Raw genomic sequence first — 14,972 nt, 5'->3', positions numbered from 1 at the left:
TGAAAGAGGAATCTCTCTGCACCACTCTTTTTTCTTCTTGTCGGCATGCAGCATAATCCACCTCATGAGAACCTTCATCCTTATGCCAAAGAGGCACATCCCTTACCCCCTCCCTGAGGGCTACACTTATGGGTATGAACCAGCTGCCCTTGGATCCCCAAGGGTGACATTTTGTTGAAGTCTCTACCACTATTCCAGAACAGAGAATACAGAACACCATGCATGTAATTCCTGAATTCACATTTGAGTCCCCTCTGCATGAGGACTCTGGAGTCAAGTCGGACAATTATTAACTTATGATTTTCATGAATTAAAACATCAAATACGTTATTTCAGTTTTTACATGGAGACAACAAGCTTTCCCATTAGCCACCCATAGCCTTCACACACCCGCTGCAGCAATCAAAGCCAACGGATACACTGAGTGTCAACTCCAGCCAACCGCCTATGTCTAGGGTACTGTCATTTATTACAAATGAAAAACTGAAATCTCTAATTTATATACATTGGACTCAAGAATTATTGGCACTGTTGATAAATAGGCACAAAAAGTGCTGTACACTAAAAACACAATTATTGACATAAGCTTTATTTTCCAACATGCATAAAGTAGTGTGCTTTATTATTGTCTCAATGGAGTGAACCAAAGTTTTACATTTTCCAAATAAAACATTTATTTCCCCAAAAAATAGGTTCCATGATTATAGGCACTCCTGGTTTAATACTTTGTGCACACACCCCTGGCAAAGTTGACAGCCATGAGGACCCAGGGATCCTGGAGGAGATGAGAATATTGTCAGGGTAGACAAACACGGAGCGGTCCAACAGATCTCGGAGGACGTTATTAAGGAAGACAGCAGGGGCGTTAGCCAATCCAAAAGGTATCACCAGGTATTGATATTGGCTTGTGAGGGTGTTAAAGGCGGTTATCCACATATCCCCCTTACGGATCCTGACGAGATCGAACACGTTGCGCAGGTCTCGTTTAGTGAAAATAGTGGTCCCCTGGAGTTGTGGATATGAGTGGCAGAGTGTAGCGGTTCTTCACCGTGATCTTGTTTAGACCACGATAGTCGATGCTGGGACGCAGATCTCCATCTCCCTCGCCCACGAAGAAGAAGCCTGCACGCTGCGGAGGTGGAAGGGGGGATGAGGCGAGTGCGTCCTGGATGTATTCCTCCATGGCCACCATCTCAGGGGCAGAGAGAGAAGAGACGTCCTCGAGGGGTGCACGTGCCAGGGAGGAGGTCAATGGCACAATCATACAGCTGATGAGGAAAGAGAGTGGTGGTCTGAATACCTCTCTCAGCTCTGCATACTCGGAGGGAGGATTGTCTCCTGCTTGGTCTAATCAACTGTACGTCGCTCTGGATAAGAGCGTCTGCCAAATGCCTTTAATGTAATGTAATGAATTGTTTCAAATATTTCCTCAGAACAGGGAGAGCAGTGGTGTAACAACTTGCTGGCTGGCTTACAATGGTGCAGCCGGTTTTAAATCCGTTCTTGTTTCTGTTACAGGATGGACTCGGGACAGAACATGTGCAACACCGGAAGAGGCACTATAGAGCTTGAGCATGGAGACCAAGGTGATGTGATTTCTGAAGGAGGGAGCACACGGCAGGTGGCCCCACAGACAGGTATGGCCCTAGCATTTTATTTATGTAGAGCTGGAACCCTATCACGCTTGTTTTTATTAGGGGTCCAAGCACAAAGTGGGGTGACATGAATGGCGTCGGTCAGCCCGACGTTCTTTGTGGTGGGTGTTGATGCATATAGCTAGGTCCACTAGCCCATCCAAATCCGGAGGCAGATCACACATGGTAACTCGTCATGAATAAGGTCAGAAAGACCATGCAAAAACGTGTTGTACAGAGCATCCCTGTTAGAACCGGAAGAGCCCGTCTGGGTCCGAAACGTAATGAAGAAGTCCGAGGCACTGCGTCAGTCCCGCCTAAGCCACAGAACCTGGCGTGTGGCTTTAAATTTTTGTTGCATCAAAAAATACGCTTTTCTGATCATGAGTCCGGACAAAAAGATCTGATGTTTTGTATTTGGAGAGATTTGGGGATACTTCAGGACATCTGGGTGCAGTTTGACGTTAAGTTTGCACAAGTTGACATCAAGTTTGTGCACAAATATTAAGTAGTTCTGGCTTGTGCCTTGTTTGTAAATTGAGATATTCTGTGCTATAAACTATAAGAATATAAGGTGTTTTGTCTTTTAACAATTAACAACCTTGTTCTTTAATTTAAGTCTTCAAATGTGTGCAGTAAATCGTTTTTGAGATATTGATAATGACAATTACAAAATAGGTGGAAATTGCCCTGCCCTGCGATGGACTGACGACCCGTCCAGGGTGTATTCCTGCCTTTCGCCCAATGTATGCTGCGATAGGCTCCAGCCCCCTGCGACTCTGTTCAGGATAAGCGGTTTCAGATAATGGATGGATGGATGGATGGAAATTGCCCCCTAGTGGGGCAAAATGGAAAGGGTTGAAGAAAGGCATTACCTCCCTCTATCCATCTCTCTCTCCCTCACTTTCTCAGCCTCTCCAGCTGGCTCGCTCCCTGTACGCAGTTTTAAGCAGTGTGTGCTCAGCTGTTTTTTTCTGTGGCACCTGGTGTGGCTGTCAGTCATGATCCTGCGACACTACCTGTTCATTGGCACCCTGAACCCCATGCTGACCCAGCTGACTGAAGGAGACCCAGCCCAAGGTATTTTACACCTGTTGAAAAATAGCAGTATTATAGGGTGCAAATAATTATGGAGACCACTGTATATGCATACACATTTGGGAGAAAAGGGGGAAATTTTTAAAAATTTAGATAAAGAAAAATAGATAAAGTCAAGGAGAAATATTGATCCAGCTTAATTGTGCTTTTCAGTGTGAGACAAAGAGCAGAAGAGAGACAGGCTGAGGAGCTGAAGTTGTGTGCGAGGCCATGCTATGGTGTGCTGCTGTATGCTAATCCTCTGCTCTCCTCTCCCTCTGTCTCAGTGAGCCACTACACCAACGCCTTCGCCTACACCCAGTTATGTGGGATACTGTGCGCCATCTGGAACGGCCTGATCATTGACAGATACAAGGGCACGCGACAGGCAGGTGGGTACCTGCATTATCTGCCCGCAGGTGTGTTGCAGCAGTACAGCAAACTACGGAAGCATCATGTGATTCCCATCTGCAATGCAGTCATCACCAGTAATTACTGCGTACCAGTCATTGACAATGTACAATTATATTTTGTGTACAAAATAAGGCTAAATCAAAACAATGAAATCTCTTGCAGCTGTATATGTTGGTAAAAATAGGCTAAAATTGATTTTACACTTTCCAACAATGTCATACAAATCATTTAAACAAGAGCCTTGCGGTTCATGTCAGTGCGGCTCGTCTGGCACACAGAACTCTGATCAAACTAGCCATTGCACATTTTGTTTAGGGGGAAAAAGAAAAAGTATGTCAATAGTCCGCCATATTATGTTTTTACAAAAACGAATGAATCATAGTCAGGTATCAGTTGTCCCATGTTCTTGTTAATCCCACCTACAGTACCGTATATACTGTATTATAATGGAATATACCTACATAGGAATCTTACAGCATGTGGGCCTTTGCTTGAAACCCTGTAAACAGTAGGATCAGAACATTGCGGCAGGTTCAGTGTTTGGTGGCTGTAACTCTGCTAACCCAGCTCTTGCCTCTTCCACAGGAGAGACGGAGGAGGAGAGTAACCTGCGCTCTGTGGTGCTCTCCCTCTTCCTCACTGCCCTGCAGTGCCTCTTATTCTCCATCTGTGCCACCATACCTGTGCTCCCGCTGCAGTACCTGACTTTCGTCCTGCAAGTGCTCAACCGCGCCTTCATATTTGGAGGGAATGCAGCCTTCATCAGCGTTGTGTGAGTGAGCATGATGTGATTTATTTTCACATTCACTCGTTTAACCAGAGGAATATGTGTCACATATTCCAGAACTGCTTATACAGAATGGGCCTCATCTATCAATATTTTCGTATCAACGTGTTTTCTGTTGATGCATACCAATCAATCGTAAACAAAAAGCGTGTGCACCAAATTTGTGATTAGCATAAATTGACGCCCCTAAAATAACCACGGCATTCAATTTCTGGCAATTTAAAGAGATGGCAGAGAAAAGATGAATTTTTTTTTTTCATCATTATAAAATCATCTTTGTAACATCGTGTCTTTGCAAACATTAAAATGTGTTTTGGAGTTAACAGTTTGCCATTATTATTTGTTGTTTATTCTGTTAAAAAATTGGACGAATGAAAACTGATTGTCCTGGTGGAGAAACCAAGAGATGTACCAAACTAACATCTAACATAGTTTTTTCTTAATTCGCCTACTTTTGTTTATATAGGCTACATAAACTACGTTGGTGCCACATGAGACTGAAGTAAAAACAAATGGAGTTGGTGTATAAAATGTCGTTGTGGTGTGGCGTCCTACGTTATGTATACACACAAGCTTGTTTTGTGCTTTTATTATTCCATTCTTTTTTCTTTTCTTTTTTATTTAGAGAGGCAAAATCATTTTAGTAAGGTAAATTAATATAATTATTATTCATATCATATAGAAACATGCAACTGGATTCAACATTAAAATGGGTGATGTTTCACTCTTCGGAGAGCGCATCTTCAAAGAATGAAGTTTCTTTGGTGAGGCTCACTAGTTGTTTCTGACCATCGACATTATAAAAATAGTTCTGACTGCCCAGACACCTCCTTTTGAGTTTCTGCAACACACTGGAGCCAGAACTCAGAAGATTCACACACGTTCCTGTCCAATTCCTGAGCATGTTCTGGTGCTTTCCGTCTTCAGCTTCTGGGACTGGTGCAGGACAGTGAAAACATCGCTGTTGCCCTCCTGGGTAATTCCAGACAGCAATGTCTCTCTTATGATTTTATAACTTTGCCACTTTAATGTCAAACCATTTTATTTGACATGTTCCATAATACTAGAACTCCAGTTTTCCAACAACTGCAGTATCTTCCCTGGCCCTGACATTGCACTGCTTACTCCCCACACTGCACAGCTCTGCACCTCTATTTACTCAATGAAATTAAGGTAAGTGAACAGATTAATCAATAATATTACATGTAGCATCCCCACCGATAAATGGTCAAGACTTAAACTGATGGTTTTCTTGTTTTATTGAAATCCTTCCGTTGTCAACCAATAAACCACCGTAAGAGCTATAGGCAGAGCACAAACACAATGCATTAACTACCTAGCCAGTGTCATGAATTAACCTAGCATAACATTCGGTACCATTACGTGGTTTATGAACTTAGCACATGCAAGAAAGTTCTTATTACAGTTCAAAATCATTTCCAAAGACATTAACACATGTTAACCGTGTATTATTTCATGAACACTGACCTTGTGCCTCTTCGGCCGGTGCTAAAACAATTCAATATTTAACTTTAACTTTATCGCTATCTTTCTGTCTTTGTTAACATTACTGTTGCGTTCTCTTCTTCTCCTTTGTACGCGCTAGGAACTCGCTGGAGTAGGACACATTACTTCAACATAAAAGTACTTCAAATAAGGCAGAATATAAGTCAATATAAATTCACCAAAAATAAAGGCAATAATTATAGCTCCTGACTTCTCAATAGTGCTGTGTTTTCTTTAGAACTAATTCAGAAATTGGGTCCTTTACATTACATGTTATACCAATTTAATCAATAATATGAACTTATATTTATTAAACAATAAGCATGTAGGACGCTGCACCATGTTTTTACGCCGCCTGCCTTTGTTTTATTCCAGTCCTGTATGGCACATACCTAGTTTATGTTGCCTGTGTAAACAAAAGTCGGTGAAATACGTTTAGATGTTAGTTTGGCACATTGAAATTGGTTACTTATCAGAAGCTCTGACGGCAATGGTGACGGCGCTCCAAATAGTATATTTTTCCATGTTATCTTTTTACAGCAGGTTCTGTGGGTCTTAGCTCTTCTATTTCTCCATGAGGATGATCAGTTTTTCCTCGTCCATTTTTTAACAGAATAAACAACTCCTAAATACATGTTAATATACAGTACTGTGCAGAAGTCTTAGGCACCCTAGACTTTATTATATAAAAATATGTTTATTTTTTGTGTACGTTAGTATAAAAGAACACATTTGAGATTACCAAATATTCATTTTCCAAAAGATTTCATTTTACAGAGACATTTTTGTATTTAATTAAAAAAGTAACATATGACTGGAAGCAATTGACTACTGTAACATGCTTACAGTATCCAAGTTCTCCAACATGCTTGGAACAATCTCCCTGCTGATTGTCTTATAGAACTGCAGGACAGCGTTGGCTATCTCAGAGAATTGATGCAGTTTTAACACCGAAGGGTGGTCACAAAAAATATTGATTTGATTCAGTTTTTAACTGTTCTGCCAAATTACTAAAATGTAATGTAAAATGTATAGTATGTTTATTTAGGACATTTGATTGTGTTATTCTTGAAAGAATCTTATCGGTACAGAATGTTATACAGGTGCCTAAGACTTTTGCACAGTACTGTACTATCAGATTGCCACAGTTCTTCTGCAGGCTCTTTCACTTTCTTTTAGCTCTCCGGGTAATCCCAGCCTCGATAAAGTTTTTATCAGGATAGTGGTCGATTGCTTAATATGTTACATTAATTTATTTAATGAAATACATACAAAAATGAATGTTTGGAAATCTCAAATTAGCTCTTTTCAACTGACACACTAATTGCACAGTACTGTATATTTTTATGTTTGTGTGGCATGAGGGTAACCAGGAATGGTGTGCTAGTATACCAGTGATAAAAGCACTGAGTAATTAATCAACAATAAGCAGCCAATTATGCCACCCTGGGAATTTCACCCAGGGAAATAAACCTCAGAGATCAACCGACCTACGTGCTCTTAAGTCACATGCAGTGCAGGAAACCACCACCAGGTGCCTAGCCTCCTCAGGGGCACACAGTCATTGCTAAAGAAAAAGGGAAGTAATGAGCAGAGAACCAAACCAAACAGGGCAAAAATCTAAATGTACCAGTTGGTACCATGTGCCTAAGGGAAACTTAACCATGCACAGAAATAAAAACAATTCCAATCAATACTAATTAGTTTTCTATAAGTAAACCATGTACACAGACAACGCCCAAAAAGGGACAATATTAAAGAAGCAAGACCAAACCATATGAACCAGAATGAATAAAACACATACACTTATTTCTCATTGGAACCAAAACAAAAAAATAAAAGAAGCGGAAAAAAATCAAAATTGAGTCAAAGCCATTCAAACTAGAGACAAAACAGCAGCCTTCCCACTCATCATTGACTGACAAGCAATAGATACGTGGCCTCGAGCTCCCTGCAAGATAAGGTGACAAGATTACAACCCGAAAGTGTACAGCCTAAGAACATTTCTCACGTGACTATATTTACATACCAGCAGTGAGGTTGCGCAAATAAAACTATGTGCTGGCTGGGGATGCTAAGGGGAGGATGTTGGGCTACGTGAGATAAAAACAAACAATTTCACCACAATCATTGCAAAGATAACATACGAATGGACTGGATTACCAAACTAAAATGTAGCCGACCTGAACTATCGGTGTCAAGCAACACGGACAAGAACCGCACGGACAAGAACACGGACAAGCTCTCGAGCAGCAGAAGTCAGGTGGCAAACAGGGAGGCACTTGCAAGGCATACGTTCTGGTGAGGTTTGCGTGGGACTTTTATAAACAAAATACTAAAACGTTCCAATCTCGTATGCTAATTTGGCTACCGAAGCCGAAGCAGTGCAGAGGGAGATAAAGGGGAGGGCCAGGGTGAGAGAGTTCAAGTGGACGGCAGAGAGAACAACAGGGAAAGAGGCAACCTCCACCCTGCTACAATCGCAAAGACAATACGTTACAAAGTAGCTGTAGCACACAGTCATGTAATGATTTTTAAAAATCAGATAATGCGTAGGCTACACAGCATTCTAAAGCAAAGTTCTTTCATCTTTTCTCAACCATCTCTTTAAACTGCCTGGCATTGAATTCCTTGGTCCTTATTAGGTATTTTAGGGGTTGTTAGTTTATGCTAATCATAAGTGCTGTGCACAAGCTTTTTGTTTACGATTGATTGGTATTTATCCACATACACGCGCGGATACAAAAAAATGTTGTATCTACGCACGTTTGATAAATCCCGCGGAATTTGTTTCGATCACATAAATATTTACACATGGATTTACAAAAATATTGATAAATATGTCAAGTGTTGTGGGAGTTTTTATAAAGTTTGTATGTAACATTTTTTAACATTTTCACAACAATGGTACATGAACCGTATTGTAGGTTACTTCAGCATTTTCGGAATGTAATTTCTCTTCTGTGCAACATTCTAAAAACGTTGGAAGTATTATAGGTAATGTCGCTGAATGTTCTCAGAACCTTCTCTGTTAGCTTTGTTTACATGTTTTATGGAATTTATATTCAACTCAAATTAAGCATTATAATTAATCAGGATTACTTGAATGAAACCACCCATTTTAATGTTGAATAAAGTTTTTATATGATATAAATAATTCTAATATTCAATTGTCTTATTAATTAAAATAATTTTTCCACTCATTTTCAAATCTAAACAAAATATGCATGAATGGAATCATAAGAAGCACTGAACAAGCTTTACAACCGTGTTTTTTTTTTTATGCACCTGATACTAACAGTTCAGAGCACTTGTGAAATCCATTCCGATCCTACTAACAGACTGACACACTGAAAACATTGATAGATCCCACATTGTTTGTGTAAATGCATTTGTGAATGATTTACAGTCAAATTTGTTCGGCTCACGTTAAATGATGCCCATTGTGTGTTTCCAGCCTTGTGCTGATCTCTGTTGTGAACGTAACACATATCCTGAGTTAGTTCGAATAAGTTTGAATAAGTTTTTGATTATTATGATTATTATGAGCAGCAGTGCAGCTAGGATGTGTCTCACAATTGAACCGCTCTCTCCCCTCATTCCCATTGATTCCCCTCTTTTCCCCCCTCTCATACCATTCACACATTTTCTTCTAATCTCCCTCTCCTGTGGTCTTTACAGCTTTCCAGTCTGCCACTTTGGGAAGCTGTTTGGTCTGTTATTTGTTCTGTCGACCCTGGTGTTGCTCCTGCAATTCCCCTGCATCATCCTGGTGAATGAGGTGTTGGATGGAGACCCCTTATATGTGAGTACCTCACCACTGTGCTCCACACCCAGCATCCAGTCACAGCATGTATATTTATATCCCAAACCGAAAAATCCCCTAAAGCAAAATACAGTCTTTGGCACCCTATACTTTATTATATATACATATATATATAATAAAGCCTAGGGTGCCAAAGATATATATGTATATATCTTTCTGCAGGACAGCATTGGCTATCTCAGAGAAGGACCTTTCATTGAATTATTTTTGAAAGAATCTTATCTGTACAGAATGTTATACAGGTGCCTAAGACTTTTGCACAGTACTGTATATTACATCCTAAGTTGAGATGATGAAGGGGCCCCAAACTGTTTTAAAGAATGAGGTTTGGTGCTGGAGTGTAATTTGTTCCAAGGTTACGTGTTCTTTGAGGAGGATTAACCATTGTGTGATGTTTAATGCATTTCCACTTTTCCAGTTTAGCAGGATAATGTTCTTGGTGACAGGAAAGGCATTGACTATTGGTTTTGAGTTTTGGATCGGTGGTTATATTACTGAGAGATCTCCGAGCTGGCAGAGGGATGGCGATACTGGAATGCTGCTGCTCAAAATGAGATGAATTCTTTTGATAACTTCTTGCCAAAAGCGTTGAGTTGGTGGGCAGAGCCAGGTGAGGTGGAGGTCATTGTCTGGTGTGTTTAGTATGCAGTGTGAGCATGCGTCATAGTCTGTGTGTCCCATCCTATACATCCTGTGCTGAGTGATATGTGCTCTGTGGATGACTTTGCACTGTATTAGTTGCAAGTTGCAAGTATTGTTAGTCATTGTGAAGGTGTTCCTGCAGATTTGTTGAGTCTATGGTGGATATATATATATTTTTTTTTAGGCCTTTTTCAGCTTTATTGGACAGTATAGTATAGAGAGACAGGAAGAATGGGAGCGAGAGAGAGGGAAAGACATGTGACAAATGTCAGATGGTCGGATTCGAACCGCCGACGTCACGGCTCGCAATGAGCATGCGGTCAGTGCTCTACAGGCTGCGCCACCGAGACACCCCCATATGGTGGATATTTTGAAAGAATTTTCTTTGGGTTGGAGATTTTGCTGATTTCTTCTACTAGTGGGGGTGGGAGTAAATTGGTATTTGATGTATTGATTTTAGATTTTAGAATAGACTTTAATTGGAGGTATTGAAGGTATTGTTCTTTCCCAATGTTGAACTTCTGGAGCAAATTCTGAAAAGTAATGAATTCATTATTCTGGAAAAGATGTTGGAGGTGTGTGACACCACTTTGTTTCCATGTGTTGAAGGGTTTCCAGGGTTTCATTGAAGATTTGAAGATTTTGTTGATTTTCCACCAGGCAATTATGGTGTTTTATTGTGTTGAGAAATGGTAAATCGGAGACTGAGATGTCTTTACATTGTGATTGTTCTATTTCTAACTATGAGTTGTTCTGTTGGTTTGGGTGAATCCAAATGGCGATATATTGTAGTTGATTTGCCAGATAATAATTCTGAAAATTTCTAATCCTCCTTGAGTTTTGTGCTTCGCAATGTGACCAATTTGATTTGGGGTGCTTTTTCAGTAGAACTTTCTTGTTATGGAGTTTAGTGAATTAAACCATTTTGTGGTGGGCTGGGTCAGAGTCATTGTGAAGAGGTAATACATTGGTGGTAATATGATTTTTACAGTAGCTATTCTGCCAATTAATGAGAGGGGTACGTTTATCAGCAGCTTAAGTCATCTTCTGTTGTTTTTATTAATGGAGTGAAGTTTAGGTGAAACCACTCTGACAGTCAGACAGAAATGTTTACGCCTAGATACTTAATGTTACCAGTGGGAATGGGGAGGGGTGGGTTTTGAGCTGCAGCATTCCAGTCATCACCATATATGGGTAGAATTGTTAATTTTGTCCAATTTATAGCATAGTCGGAAATGTTGGAGAATTAATTAATGAACTTCATGGTTTCTTGTAGAGAGTTTGATGGTTCTTGTAGATACAGGAACACATCACCGGTGTAGAGGCTAATCTTGTGGTGAGTGTTGAGGGTTTGGATTCCCTTGATGTTGATGTTTTGACCTATTGCAGCGGCAAGGGGTTCAATGAACAGAGCAAAAAGCGATGGAGAGAGTGGGCATCCTTGCCTGGTATCTCTGTGCAGTGTGAAACTCTGTGATGTTAATCCATGAGTAACAACTGTGGCCATTGGTGTACTATACAGAATTCTTATCCAATGAATGAACGATTCTCCGAAACCAAATTTGCATAGTGTTCCAAATAAGAACTTCCAGTTTACTCTATCAAAAGCTTTTCCTGTGTCTAATGGTGCAATTAGTGTTTTGTTTTGATACATGAATTAAATTAAATAATCTGCGCATGCTATTTGATGAGTGTTGGCCTTTGATGAATCCGGTTTGATCTGGATGGATTCGTGATGAGTGAACGGTTTCCATTCTGGTGGCTAGTGCTTTACTGATAATGTTTAGGTCTGTGTTGATGAATGATAGGGGGCAGTAACTGGAGTAGAGAGTTGGGTCTTTATCAGGTTTCAGTAGTACTGAGATGAGGGCTGTGTTCATGTGAGAAGGAATTGTTGAGTAATGTTTAATATAAGGACCATTCTAAAAAATAGAAAAAATGTGTATCGAACTCAGGATAGCCATCAGGTAATGGAGCTTTATGGTTTGGCATCTTATTGAGTGCTGTATGGAGTTCCTTGGGTGTTAATGGTGTGTTGAGTTTGTCTGCTTGTTCTTTATTAAGTTAATTCTATGTTATTAAGGAAGGTATTAATATCCTTGTCAGGGGTATATAATTTGCTGTAAAATTCACGAAATGTGTCTCTCTTTTTCTTTTTTTTTCCCTACTGGTATAATTAATTTCTCTTTGTTTTGCTTGAGTTGGTTTGCCAGATATTTTCCAGATTTCTTTTGAGTTCCTGTTCCAGTTTTTTCTTGTACGATGACTATGATATAATTATTCCTCTTAATACCACCATTGCGGTTTCCCAAAGTACAGTGGATGAGATTTCCCGATAATCGTTTATTTCCATGAAGGATGCCCACTCTCTTCTGAAAATTGTATTGATTCAGGATCTTTAAGCAAGAAGTGTTAAATATCCATCTCCATGATGGATTGTTTGAGTTTGTTTGGTGTTTAAATTAAATGACTAATTATGATGTGATGAATTTTGGAATTTGAAATATCGGTTATAATTGAGTTACTGGTCAGAAAAAGTCAGTATGAGAGAATGATTAATGGGGCGGTGAAAAGTGTGAATATTCTCTGATTTTTCAGTCGCCAACCGTTGCCAAGAACAAAATCACTTAGGTATTGTCTTAATGTTTCTGTGGAGTGCCAGTTAAGTAGGCTTAAGGATGATCTATCTAGAGTGGGATTAATAACTGTATTGAAGTCACCGCCAATTTTGATCGTACATTCGGATAAGCTGGATAGTGAATCGAAGAATGAATGGAAGAAAGCAGGGTCATCATTATTGGGTGTGTATATGTTTGCAATAGTTAAGTTGTTGTTGTTAATGGAGGCGTTGATGATAACATATTGCCCTTCAGGATCAGAGATGGTTGTGTTATGGATTAATGGAACTTTTATGTTTATTAAAATTGACACACCTCTTTTCTTAGAATTGTAAGTTAATGAGTATAATTAATTTTCAATTTCTGATTTTCGGATTCTCTTAAGTGAATTTCTTGTATTAGGCATATGTCTGCTTGTAATTTGATCAGATGATTTATAATTTTTGTTCTCTTTGCGACTACCATACTTAGAGACCACAGGTCAAGGAGAACCAAACACCTAGTTAGGGAATGGCTCAAAAGTGACTAAACAAAACATATGCCAGTGAGAACATAACTTCTAGCTCCGCTAGAGGTGACAGAGCTATTAATACGAGGCGAGCAGGGAAGAGGTACTGCAGTGAATAAGGGCGGCACCATTATGGAGAAGGGAGCCCAGCCCAGGGTGATAAAAGGGGAACAGAGCCCTGAACCTAGCCCAGGCTAACGAGGTTCCTGCAGAGCTTTTGAATGAGAGGAATGTCATTCTCCGGCTAACGTGAACCACACTTGAAAAATGACACAGCGTAACTGATCAAGTGGCAATGAAAGAAAAATAAACTGGGTATGGTGTATGGTGATATTTCTTGCAAAGCTGTTGTTGAATGTTCTTGTTTTAAAATTCCTCAAATTCCAGATCATTGTCTCACAGCTGAACATTCTGTACAATGTCATACACCTCCAGGTGACACAGTGCTCATGCACGCACACTGCTTACACCCCACCTTTACACACACAGGAGAGTCAGCACCCAAACAGGGTGCCAGTGCATACTACAAACTGATTACACCCCTCCTCCTCCAACTGGAGGGCAATAGGTACACCCCACCTACTACTGAAGTTAGAGAGCACGCAACACAGCAGACAGCGAGAGCAACCAGACAGGGGCGAGAAAGAAACCTAAACCCTGAATGCAGGGAGCTCCCCAGAACCATCGCTATAAATGCACAGATGTAATGATCTGAAATGATGAACAGGCGTGAAAGTGGGGAACAGGTAACAAGACTCAAAACGACTAACAAGATGACAGGACTACGGAAAGAGAACAGGGTCAAAATGCACAGGAACAGGGAAATACAGAACCTGACAATCTGCAGCCTTGGACCCGCAGCGAGAGGACGCTTGTTATTCGATGAAACGCTTCCATGATTTTGTCATGCTGTCGTTGCTAGGAAACAGAAGCTCTCAAGGTCCGATCTCCAATCAGTTGTAAAACAATTCCAGGAAGTGAAAAGATCCCACGAAAGCAAAGTCTGCAGAAAATTTGACTTTATTGTAGCACACGTGCACAAAAGCCAGTTCAAATCCTCAGATTTCCAACCTTGAATAATAGCCAAAACCTTCTTTTTATGCACAATCCTTATCTCAGTACAACCAATAGCTTTCTTAAAAACCATCATATGACCTGACTACGTTGCAGATGTTTACTTTTCAGTCCTGAAACCACTGTGGCGAGTTTTCCCCTTGATTCTCAAAACAAAGAAAGATCATTTTCCATACATTTTGTGCTATAGGCTGTGTCGTCTAATAAACTTAAGTTTTTAACATGAAAAACATATGAAACGGTGCTATTCACTATATAGTGTTTTCCAGAACTTTCTACGACCTATAGATCAGTTTTGGTGATTTCCACCTCATATTCATCATTTCACTTAGCTTTGGATTATTACATGTGGGCCACCTATGCATTTCTAATAACAATATTCATCAGTAAAAAGTCATAAAGGAGTACACAGATGTACTGAGCATCAGTCAAATCAAAATCATAGAAATTATATGATAGGCATCAAATGAAAATAAAAGTAAGTCATAGAAAGTATAGGTAAACTGAACAGCAGTGACATCATAGAAGATATACCTTAATCATCAAAGAAATTATGGAATATATATTACTACACATCTACTCACTACTTTATTCTAAGTGACTAAACATAATTCTTTAATCTTGCAGTCTTTGCTCTCCTATCGACAGTGTACACTGTGGTTTCTTGCGTTTTCATAAGCTGGGTTATAAACAGGTTCTAGGTTCATTCAATTTAATAAAAACAGCATACATATGATATATGGATTATATGTTGTGTATACATATATATTGATACACTCTTAGCCTACATTTTCGAAAGCGTTGGAGGAACCAGCTTGTTCATTAGGGCAGAGTCTGATTTTGATTTGTACTTTTTTGGGGGGGGGGGTCTCCTGCTCTGTGAATT

The sequence above is a fragment of the Conger conger genome, chromosome 14 (assembly GCF_963514075.1).
Source record: "Conger conger chromosome 14, fConCon1.1, whole genome shotgun sequence".
In the NCBI taxonomy this organism is placed as follows: domain Eukaryota; kingdom Metazoa; phylum Chordata; class Actinopteri; order Anguilliformes; family Congridae; genus Conger; species Conger conger.
This window is presented reverse-complemented; position numbering follows the sequence as displayed.